This window comes from Dipteris shenzhenensis, chromosome 6 (genome assembly GCF_047967505.1).
Source record: "Dipteris shenzhenensis isolate YYH24624 ecotype China chromosome 6, Dip_SZ_1.0, whole genome shotgun sequence".
Lineage (NCBI taxonomy): Eukaryota > Viridiplantae > Streptophyta > Polypodiopsida > Gleicheniales > Dipteridaceae > Dipteris > Dipteris shenzhenensis.
Window position 1 is genome coordinate 56,222,833 of NC_141601.1, and position 10,715 is coordinate 56,233,547.

A 10,715-nucleotide genomic window follows, 5' to 3' on the forward strand; every position below is an offset into this window, starting at 1 on the left:
ATTGACAACAACAGTACTTCTCCAATAAAATTGATTAAATTATGAAAAGTATCACAAAGTTGAGCTCTGTGCTCCAAAGGTACCTATTAAAGTTTCCATTGATCCAAAATAAACAGGCATGAAGTAGATTATGAAAATAAAACATAACAACAATCCAAACTTCTCAAAAAACGATCTAAGTTTAGCAGCATACTAATCAAATGGATTTGTGATAGGGTCCACTCTATCTTCATCCCCATCTAGATCATGCTTTTACCTCAACCCTTTTCCAAAATGGTCCACTACAAGTGGCTCAACAATGTTAGCCACAATACTGCTATTTGAGGCAAACAAAAAACATGGCTTACTAGTAGCCAAGCATGCATGAGAGGAGCAGTCCCACAACCCATCTCCAAGACTGGTCCACTTGGAATACACATGAGAGACAAAAGGCACCCAGCAGAAAAACTACATCTTTCAAGTCCACCTCATGCCATCTGAGAAGACATTGGCATGGTTGTTCTCTCATCAAGAGGTACATAGTGAGTCCAGAAATCATCAAGTGGACCAATGGAAAGTTTTTGAAATAGTGGAACACTCTCTTCCAAAACAATTGATGGATTCTTCTTAGCTCTACGTGCAAGATCCAACACACATTTGAAACCAAAAGAGTGTGGAAGAAAAATAAATTGTCTCCAAGGACCTATCGAGAATAGAATCCATGCCAACATGTAATGGGTAAGAGGCTACCAGGGCAATCCTCCATGCCTTTTTAGCTCTACATCTCTTGTAACTTGGATAACATAATGATTTGTATTCAGTGTTTGGGGACTGATAGCCCATTACAAAACCCCCAATTTACCTACTCCATCTCCTCAGGAGTAAATTTAGATGCAAAGAGAGATTATGATGGGATAGAAAACATCCTTCAGCTTTGTTTTGACAAAACCACTCAAAAGAAGCATTACCCATCAAATTATATCATTACCACTTTGCTCTAGAATTCATAAGTAATATCATTAGTGACTAGACTTTTTGTCCTCCACATATATCCATCTCAAGTGAATGTGGACTTGAATGGAGATTGTCTTGGCCCTATATGCCTCACATCATCGTGCATGTAAATGTAACAAAATGGGATAAGAGTTCCCCTCACAATCCTAAGTTTGTCCATAGTTTGTGCTAGCAATTCCACTTGAAAATGGGTTACAGATATCTTATTTAAAGAATCATCCTCACTTTTAACTTTTCTTTCTCCTTCTTAGCCTTCATCACTTCTTTAATTGGGATTCTTTGTTTGAGGTTATTACTTGCAAATCCTTTTATTTGCAACTCCTCTCTTGCTTTTACTCTCCCTCTTTCTCCCACTCTCTCTTTCCCTCTCTCACTCTTCCCCTATCTAATCGCTTTCTCTCTCTATCAATTGCGTAGCCTAAATCCTGCCCTCTCTCTCACTCTAAATCTTTCTCTTTTCATCAATATCTCACCATATATCCTCTCCCTCCCTGGACATGACCATGGATGAGAATGCATTTTTGGCCTGCCATAGGCAACGTTCTACTTTGAGATGTCAAAAATAATTTCTAGCATTTTCCGGATGTGTTTTTTTTGCAAATTCTGTGATTGGTTGGTATGTTGACTTTAGATCATCTCCTTCAAGTTTGGGTTTTTTTTTTGGACTTTCATTAAAAATTCCTCTCTTTCCTCCCCCCCCCCCCTCTCTCTCTCTCTCTCTCTCTCTCTCTCCCTCTCCTGCTTCTCTCTCTTGGTAGGCAACATGAATGAAATTCATCTTGTTCTTTGGAGATGAGGAGCAATTAAAGATATCTATTATCCACTTTTCTAAATCCAAATATGGGAGTTGGTTAGCCGTTGTGTCAAAATGTGCATAGGTAGGAATACACGAAACTTGTGTTGGTGATACGGTTAGTTTAATTTTGCAAAGCATGCGTGATGCCTCTAACATAAAGGATAGGCATATTGTGAGGGTACCTACATTGCAGAACCTTGTATAGAGGGTTGTGTGTGGAAAACCAAATGCAATCCGAGAATATGGCTTTATGAATATTTTTTTTGATGTTGACAAGGGATTCGTGGGTATAAATGAAAAAGGATTGAAACGAGATGAGATCTTTATAATTGGGAGAAAAAGACCATTTGAAAATTGGCTTAAGTATTCATATTGTTTTAATAATGGAGGTGAGACAATGCAATTCATGTGGTTTTATCTTGATGATGTGACTCACATATGACAGCCTAATAGCAACATGTAGTATCTCATGTAATTTTGGCTTTAAAAATTTGATTTTTTGTTCATGTTATAAGTCTACTTGAAAATCTGTTTGGATGTCTATCAGTTTTTGGGGTGAATAAAGCAAGTATTTGTAAGCTATATTTCAATTAGGAAAGAGGTTATTTGCTCATGTATTATTATCCTTGCATATTACTTTGGACATGTACTCCTTGGGCTCCATGTAATTAATGCAGCATCCATTGACTACATATTGCATGTAACTTATCACAACAAAAAATTTTGAACTTCGACTACTTGTTGAGATGAAGTATGTGGAATGGGTGAATACTCACAAAACTTGCAACAAAGAAACTAGGCCCGTTATGTGCATAGCAAAGGCAACACTTAATTGCCACTGTGATTGTGGTGTTGATTTTAGAAGAACGTGTTGCACCTTGTCGACATCACCAAACACATTGATGACGCCACCATGAAGTCCAAGTTGCCCTTCATAGGTTAATTGCCTAATTTGTGCAAAGGGTATCCTTATAGAAATAAGACAATCCTCCACTTTTTTAAGAGTATCCTTATAGAAATAAGATGCTCCTCCACTTTGTTAAGAGTGGATGCGTGCTTTTTTTAGACGACATGCGCATCTATTTTTTTGAGAACCTGGGCACTTTTTTCGCTTGGATTTGGCTATGTCATAGTAGCGAGCACAAGCAATGTCTCTCTGACAAGAGGTCTACTGGTATTATGCTTTGTTCTTGTACAAACATTTGCAAATGTGGGTTGAGGTGTCTTAATTTTGATTGGAAAGTCAGGCAACCACAACATAGGCAAGCAAAGCTTGGGCTGTCTTGAATTTTAGCAAGGTATGTCATTGTTGCTCTATTTTGTCCCCTTTTTCTTTTTAAGTTGTTGTTTTTCTCAGTTGGATGTGGGACAAGTGAGTCTTCCATTGCCAAGCTCACCACAGGTATTATTGTCTCTAAAAGTTTGTCATTGGTATTGCTTCCTTCTTTGTTGTTTGCATAGTACATTGCCTTTTTTAGTTTATATAGTTTATTACAAATGTGGAGAATAGAGTGGTTGTTGTTGCTTTGATAATGTTTGTAATTCATAGCAATTTTGCTTATTGGAGAATTTGTGTCTTGTTGCAGAAGTTCCATTAACAATGCCTCTTCATGCTTTGTCTAGATGTTGTATGTGCATTTGGTTTGGCCTCAAGAAGTGGGAACATTGTATGTGGCCTTTCTGACTCATACATGAGGAGTGGACGTCTTCTTTTGTCCTTGACACCACCCATTTCTATAGTTTGTGTCATTGAATGGCCATTGTATGTGAGGGCACAAAAAGAATAATCAAACTATGTTGATTCAACCTTGCTAGGCAAGCATAAAGCAATGAGTGGTAAACAACAGGGTCTTGCAATAGGTCTATGGTGCTGTTGTTGAAGACAAGTTCATCGTGGCCATAACGCACCTCTGCAATACTCTTTTGTACTAGGCATAGGACCAATGAAAAATCAGACGTGGGGAAAAAAGTGGAGAGGCAATTGAACAAATCAGTATTTTTTGGGTTTTCCTTAAGAAATTTTTTATTCCATTGGGTATTGTGAGATGCAAGATCAATCTTTGTGTCCATTGGAAGTTAATTTTGAGATCATTTTTTGCCCTGCATGGCAATGACAATTCTTTGGTTAATTGAAAAAGAAATCAATTTTGACTGCACTATGTATTTTTTTCGTCACCAAACTTTTGGATGAAGAGAATGCAAAGGCCTTTGTACAAATTTTTTATAGTTTTAATAAAAGTGGGCATATGTACAAACTGTTTCAAGAGGAAGTGCCTATAGTGGAAGAATAGTGTTATTTGTTGGCCTAAGATGAAAGTAAGGGAGATTTTATTTTTCCTGCAGCGGTGCTCAACTATACGGTTTTTGCAAAAGAAGTTACAAAGCTTGAACTATTGATTGTCAATTCTCCCGAGGAACTTTTCCCGAGAAACATTGACCTTGTTGCAATGATAATAAGGTTGTGAAACTCTAAAAAAGGATAGTGAAGACCAAGCACCTCGTTCGACGTAAGGGCTACGCACTTGCAAAGCGATTTGGATACTGTCACATAGTGTGACACATCCTTTCAAGCAAGGCACTTTGCAGAATAGCCTGGACATAGTTGCAGCTATAACACTATGGATGCATTGGGTTTCGGCTCACTCAAGCTCCACCACAAGTGTCACAATGGTACTCAACAAGAGCATTGTTGAGACCTATGAATTGCAAAACACCCACTACATGCATGGAGAGCACCGTCGTCAATCATAAAAACATTGTTATGATATATTATTAACAAAGATAGAGCAAGGATCGTATACCTTCTTGTCGTAGCCTAATTGTGAAACTTGGCAGGTGAAGGCATCCTATAATGTCACTCAAAGATCCCCTTCTGGAGCACTCCTAGGATGGTGAAATCAAACACTCCTAGTGCATGGCATGCACTCATATATGAAGTATTTTTTGCAACGTACATGATAACACCCTCATCAACAAATTCCTCTACTAGGCAAGTAAGCATGTGCCTTCTGTCTGCAACCAACGACAACTGGCACGCAAGCAAATTACACATCAAGAAGAAAGAAAGAGCATGTACTAACAATAATGCAAATTGTTGTAGGGCTCCTTTTTTCTCACGGTTGCATGATCCTTAGGGTTTGGACAATCCGTGGTGGCAATGCTTTGGTGAGTTGTTGGTGGCCCATCAAGGTCTACTTTCACGACAATAGAAGCCATTGTGTCGATAACCAATATGAAAGGCACCCTTAGGTTCTCCATTTGGTTGGCTACCCAGGGTGCATATGATAGTATGACAATACTATTGAAAGGTTTGCCTTTCAGCCCTGTTGTTATTGCGTCAATGCGTAACGAAAAAGAGTATGTTGCTCCATCCCCAGTGGCTTGCTTGGAAATGATTGGACCTTCTATTGTGACAAAATCATCTACTTGCAAAACATCCCGTAGTTGTAAAACATACACATGTGGGTGTTTGGGAGCACTCTTGGTCAGTCAAGTCAACACGCATGCACACAGGGTATGACACGTCTTTGGCTTTGGAAGTGCCATATTTTGCTAGAATTTCTCCTTCAAAAGCAAAACGATGAGGCACAAACTCTAATAGTGCGCCTATAGAAAGTATTGGTAAACTGTTTGAATTGGCAGAGTGTGTGAGTGCTGGCACAATTGCTTTCTTATTTGTGTCTTCTTCTACTATATCATTTATTGCATGTTTTGAAGGTTCAAAGTTTTCATCACAAGTATCTTTTACCTCTCTTAGTCCCGAGGTTGAGCCGGCTAGGTAAAATAAATAATGTCTTAGTGAGAGATGCTTGCATGGGTTGCTTTCATTTTTTTCTCCACAATTTTTGCATGCTTTAATTTGGAATTAAGAGAAAGAAATGAAGGAAGAAATATCGAAACAAATTTCAAAAGTTGGCAAATCCAAAATTTCAAAAGTTTTCTTCTTAATATAGTCTGACCATGGCATTCATAGGTGCATGTAACAACCAACTAGAGATTAGACAAACAAAATAAGCTTGTGTGCTTCATCATGGTTGCAAATATTTCACAACTTGTTCTAAGCATTTGTAGTTTCAAAGTTGGTTGCTTCTTCTACAATGGGTGGTTTTATGTCTATATTTATTCTGCACTTCAAATTAATCTTGCAACCTTTTTGATGTAGCACATTCTGAACTAACCAAACAACATAGCAAAACTTGATCGTAAAGAAGTTTTTAAAAAAAAAGAAGATTTACCTTCATCATAAGCTTGTTTTGCGGCAGCGTAGAAAGCAGTTCTTATATATGCCAAAATTCTTAAGAACACCCATCTCCTTGATTGGTCCCTTCGTTGGTGCTAATACTAAGGGAAAACTGAGAGTTGACGCTGGAGCAGGTGAACATGTTTTAATCAAGCACATATAAGAGGTGGGCACAACACCTTGTCTTGGAAGTGCTTGGATTGTGTTTGTCACTAGAAGGGTGCGAGCACGTTAACGTGCTACGCTTTTTAAGGTTTTTTAGCATGTACCAAATAGCACATCTAGTTAGCACTTGAAAGAGAATATATGTTGGCTTTGAAATTAGCAATCGTAATCATGAAAGCAAATGCACGTACAAAGTGAAATCATGGAAACTTTGTATTGTGTGCATGCCTTCTTCTATTTTCCTTCAACAGGTCTTGCTCAGCATTCCACCAAGCCATGTAAGCATTGCCGAAACATGGACCTTTCACATGAGACCTGTAATCATAACCAAGCAATACTCATTTTGAATGAAGGAGGAAATCAGAAATTGAAAACACCGAAATGAAAACCAGGTTTGAATATACACGCGTCTAGACCTCTCTGGAAGTTTTCGATACTAATATCAATCGAATCTCTGGAAGCGTGTGGCTCATCTCCACCATTCATAGTAGGTACATTGGCCATATTCGTGCAACACAAAGCAGATGAACCACACACTGATGAGCAAACAACAGAGAAAACCACAGGAGGATGCGGGTTTTTATAACGAAAGGAAATCAACAAATTTTGACAAGGCGTGGCTGTGCGCGCCCCCAAACCATGCCTCACCATTGCCCATTTGAAGCCACAATGCCAATGCATTCTACAATCGTGAACAACCTGGTCCTTTAGCGAAATTTGCACGCCTAAGCAAGATCAAGCAAGACGTGCAAGCATGCTACGATTGTGAACGACCTCGTCCTCCACAGAAATCTGCATACCTGAACAAGACAAAGCATACGTAGAGAAAGAGCTGAGTATAAGCATGGGTGAGCCATGCAAACGGAACAATGGCACAGGAGACGGAGACATGTGGTTTCCAGGGGAACGGCTTTTGAGAGCGGCTCCATGCAGGAAACATAGGTGAAGAGAGCAGACAAGTGTCAACAGGGCAATGGTTTCATGGGTTGCGGCATTGCAGCCAGTCATCATCGGCCAACAACTCTTCGCAACCAACAACCAATCAAAAAATCATCGACCGAATTTCGCTTTGGAGGCCCATCGCCTTAACTTAGGCCTTCCTGACAGCGGGCCAAAAATGTCTAGACTCTAGAGGAGACTTTCATCACATTAAACGAAATCCTTCACTTGCTTAAATATAAATCTGCTCTCTACAGCAGACTTTCAACACAATGCCAACATGTGTTCCAAGACAAGCTAGATCATTGACGTGTACCCAAAAAAAAAAAAAAAAACATGTGTACCAAGACTCAAAAGAACAAAGTCTTAAAAGAGAAGGTAGCTAATCACATTCAAAAGCAACCTTCCAACAAACTGTTCTGGTGTATGTATAAGGAATACTACTCGAGTGCATAGTCACTCACATTTTCAAGCTCTCTTTTCGGATTTTTCCATTCCAAAAAATCCAAACCAAACGAAGAGTGAGTCCTCCCGGCTTGAAGTTGAAGTTCAACCTTCTCAGCTCCCTTACATTTGTCAATGTTCTCCGTACTAGAATCTGCACGCCATAGCTTGAAAAACATTAAGATGAGGTCTCAATGAATTTCTGACTACACTAATAGTAGTAGTACTGTACACTATTGGGCATCCCGTAAGGCCCTAGCTGGTGCCCTCTTTGGCAAGTGGCAGGTTTGAATTCTCGGTTATTTCCCCTTCTAAGTGACTGAAATCATTACCGCGATGGTGAAAGAGTTGCATCATTTTTGAAAGAAAAAATGGCCATCGCACGATCCTTCTGCAAAATGTGCATGGGGGAGTGTCATGGCAGGCAAATGTGCGGCCTCCTCACTATTCCGTGGCAGTGTGGGTCTGCTGGAAACGCTTGGAACTCTCCGAGACTTTCATAAGCCCAAAATTGGGGTCATTTACCAGAAACGCCTATTTGTCAACCTAAGAAAGCCTAGTGGACCTGGCCACACACGGCCGCTAAGGAATTCTGCTGGAGAGAGACTTCAATTCATATCACAATTCAGTGAAGAGACGTGCCCTTACACTCTAGACCTACCTGACTGCTATGTTTCTTGTGCTACATATGCTTTTGTCCTACGGGAATGTGGAAAGGCAATGGCCTTGTCACAGGGTAAGCGAGTCCATGAACACATCCATAAAAGTGGTTTGGAGCAAGATGTTTTTCTAGGAAATCTCCTTGTACAGATGTATGGTAACTGTAGAGCTATGGACGAGGCTTATGCTGTGTTTTCCAATATGCGACGTCGGAATGCATTTTCGTGGGCAATTATGATCGGAGCACTTGTCCAGAACGACAAGGGCACAGAGGCTATTCACTTTTTTAAGCAAATGACACTTGAAGGCATGCTGCCAGATAAAGTCACTTTCATTAACATCCTTTCTGCATGTGCCAGTCAGCTAGCCCTAGCTGAAGTCAGGCACATTCATGCAACTATGAAATGCAGTGGTTTGGAATCAGACCTGACGGTAGGGAATGCCCTTGTAAATGTGTACGGAAAGTGTGGCAGGTTGGAGGATGCGTTGACGACATTCGACCACATGTCTGAACGGGATGTAATTTCGTGGACTTCCATAATTGCAGCATGTAACCAGCATCAGCAAGGCCATAAAGCGCTGCAGTTGTTCCACAAAATGCAGATTGAAGGGATAATGCCAAACAGAGCGTCCTTTGTTAGTGTTCTTGATTCATGTGCCAGCCAGGGTTTCCTTGCTGAAGGCAATCGGCTGCACACTTGCATTTTGAGTGGTGGTTGTATTTTGGATGCTGTTTTGGGGACTGCCATTATTAACATGTATGGCAAGTGTGGCTATTTAGATCTTGCATGGACAATGTTTAACCAACTGCCTGACCAGAATGCAGTTTCTTGGACCGCCATAATTACAGCATATGGCCAGCATGGGAAGGGCAAGGTAGCTCTTGGTCTCTATCGACAAATGCAGCTAGAAGGGGTGAAGTCAGACAGAGTTACGTACGTAAGTATAATAGATGCATGTGCCAGCCAGGCAGCCGTAACTGAAGGCATGCAGTTGCATGCAACAATTGTGGGGAGTAGCTTTGAGTCAGATGTTGTCGTTGGGACTTCCCTTGTCCACATGTATAGCAAGTGCGGTAAATTGGAAGATGCTCGAATGTTGTTTCAGCAGATGCCTCAGCGACATGTCGTGTCATGGAATGCTATGATTGCAGCCTATGCTCAACATGGGCAAGGTAAGGAAGCACTTCACATCTTTCAGCAAATGCAGCTGCTGGGTCCCCCCCCAGATAAGCTTACTTTTTTTCTCATTATGTCAGCTTGCAGCCATGCTGGCCTAGTAGATGAGGGATGGAGATCTTTTTTTTCCATGAATCAAGATTATGGCATTACACCAATGGTGGAGCATTACAATTGCATGTTGGACCTTGTTGGACGGGCTGGAAGGTTGGATCAGGGCGAGGATTTGATTAAAAACATGCACATGAAACCAAAGGTAACAACATGGATGACCATGCTTGGTGCATGTAGAATGCATTCGGATGTGGAGCGTGGTAAACTTGCAGCTGATCGTATTTTGGAACTGGAAAGAGTGGATGCTTCACCCTATATATTGCTATCGAACATATATGCTGCAAGTGGTATGTCAGAGGAGGCACTCAAATTGAGGGAAATGATGAAAAGAAGCACCAGCAAGGCTGCAGCTCTCTGATCAGTATTTACTGTATGCATGACTTCTTGAGAAAGACCAATTACACTTATAGCTTGAGATGTCTTGATACATTGAATGATATGCGCTGAACGGAAATTTACCTTGCTGAATGAGAAGATGTGGTTCGTCGGTGTGGAGGCCCTGGTAATCCTCTCTTCATTATACAATGCTTGCATTGGCTTTTACTCATCTGCCAATGTAATATTCAAGATTGTTAAACATTCTATATAAGGTCCCTTGGAATATTGTTGACCATGTGCCATACATGTAAGCTTTTCTTCCAAATTGGGAAAAGGCTAAAGGACAAGAGGGCCAGTGAATTGCCAAAGTTAGGGAGCATGATTAGCATAAGGATGCCTGTTAATGGCAAAGGAGCTTTGGCCAACCTCCTGACATCTTATATTCTTGAAAAGTTTTTGCATCCAGGCATTCATTTGGCTTTCAAAGTTTTCAATCTGATAAAACTCATGATTCATAAATTAGAGAAAGTTGACTGCAACAATTTTTGTGTGCTTATTTTGTCTAGTTCTGTTCCCGGATGGTGCAATTGGCTAGTTTTAAATTGTGCGTTGATGACAAGGATGGTTGGGCAGTTCTTCTGACCAGCGTAGAACAGAGTCTCTGCAATTGTGGCTTCCCTGTGGTCGTCTCCTCAAAGACATCCGATGACCAATGAGCGATGGGAAACCGTGGTAAGAGTAGATGTTTCTCCACAACCTCATGTGAGAGCCCTCAATTCACATTTCATATAGACAATGGGGAGTACTGCTTGTACTAGATTCAAAGCCACGTACAGAGTTGCACTTGAGGTTCTGAATGATCAAGTAG

General features: G+C 40.6%; 1 pseudogene; it reads left to right on the plus strand.

Annotated features, from left to right (window-relative positions):
* Window positions 1-8,169: 8,169 nt before the first annotated feature.
* Window positions 8,170-10,219, plus strand: LOC147901383 (pentatricopeptide repeat-containing protein At1g11290, chloroplastic pseudogene; annotated as a pseudogene).
* The last annotated feature ends 496 nt before the right edge of the window (window positions 10,220-10,715 follow it).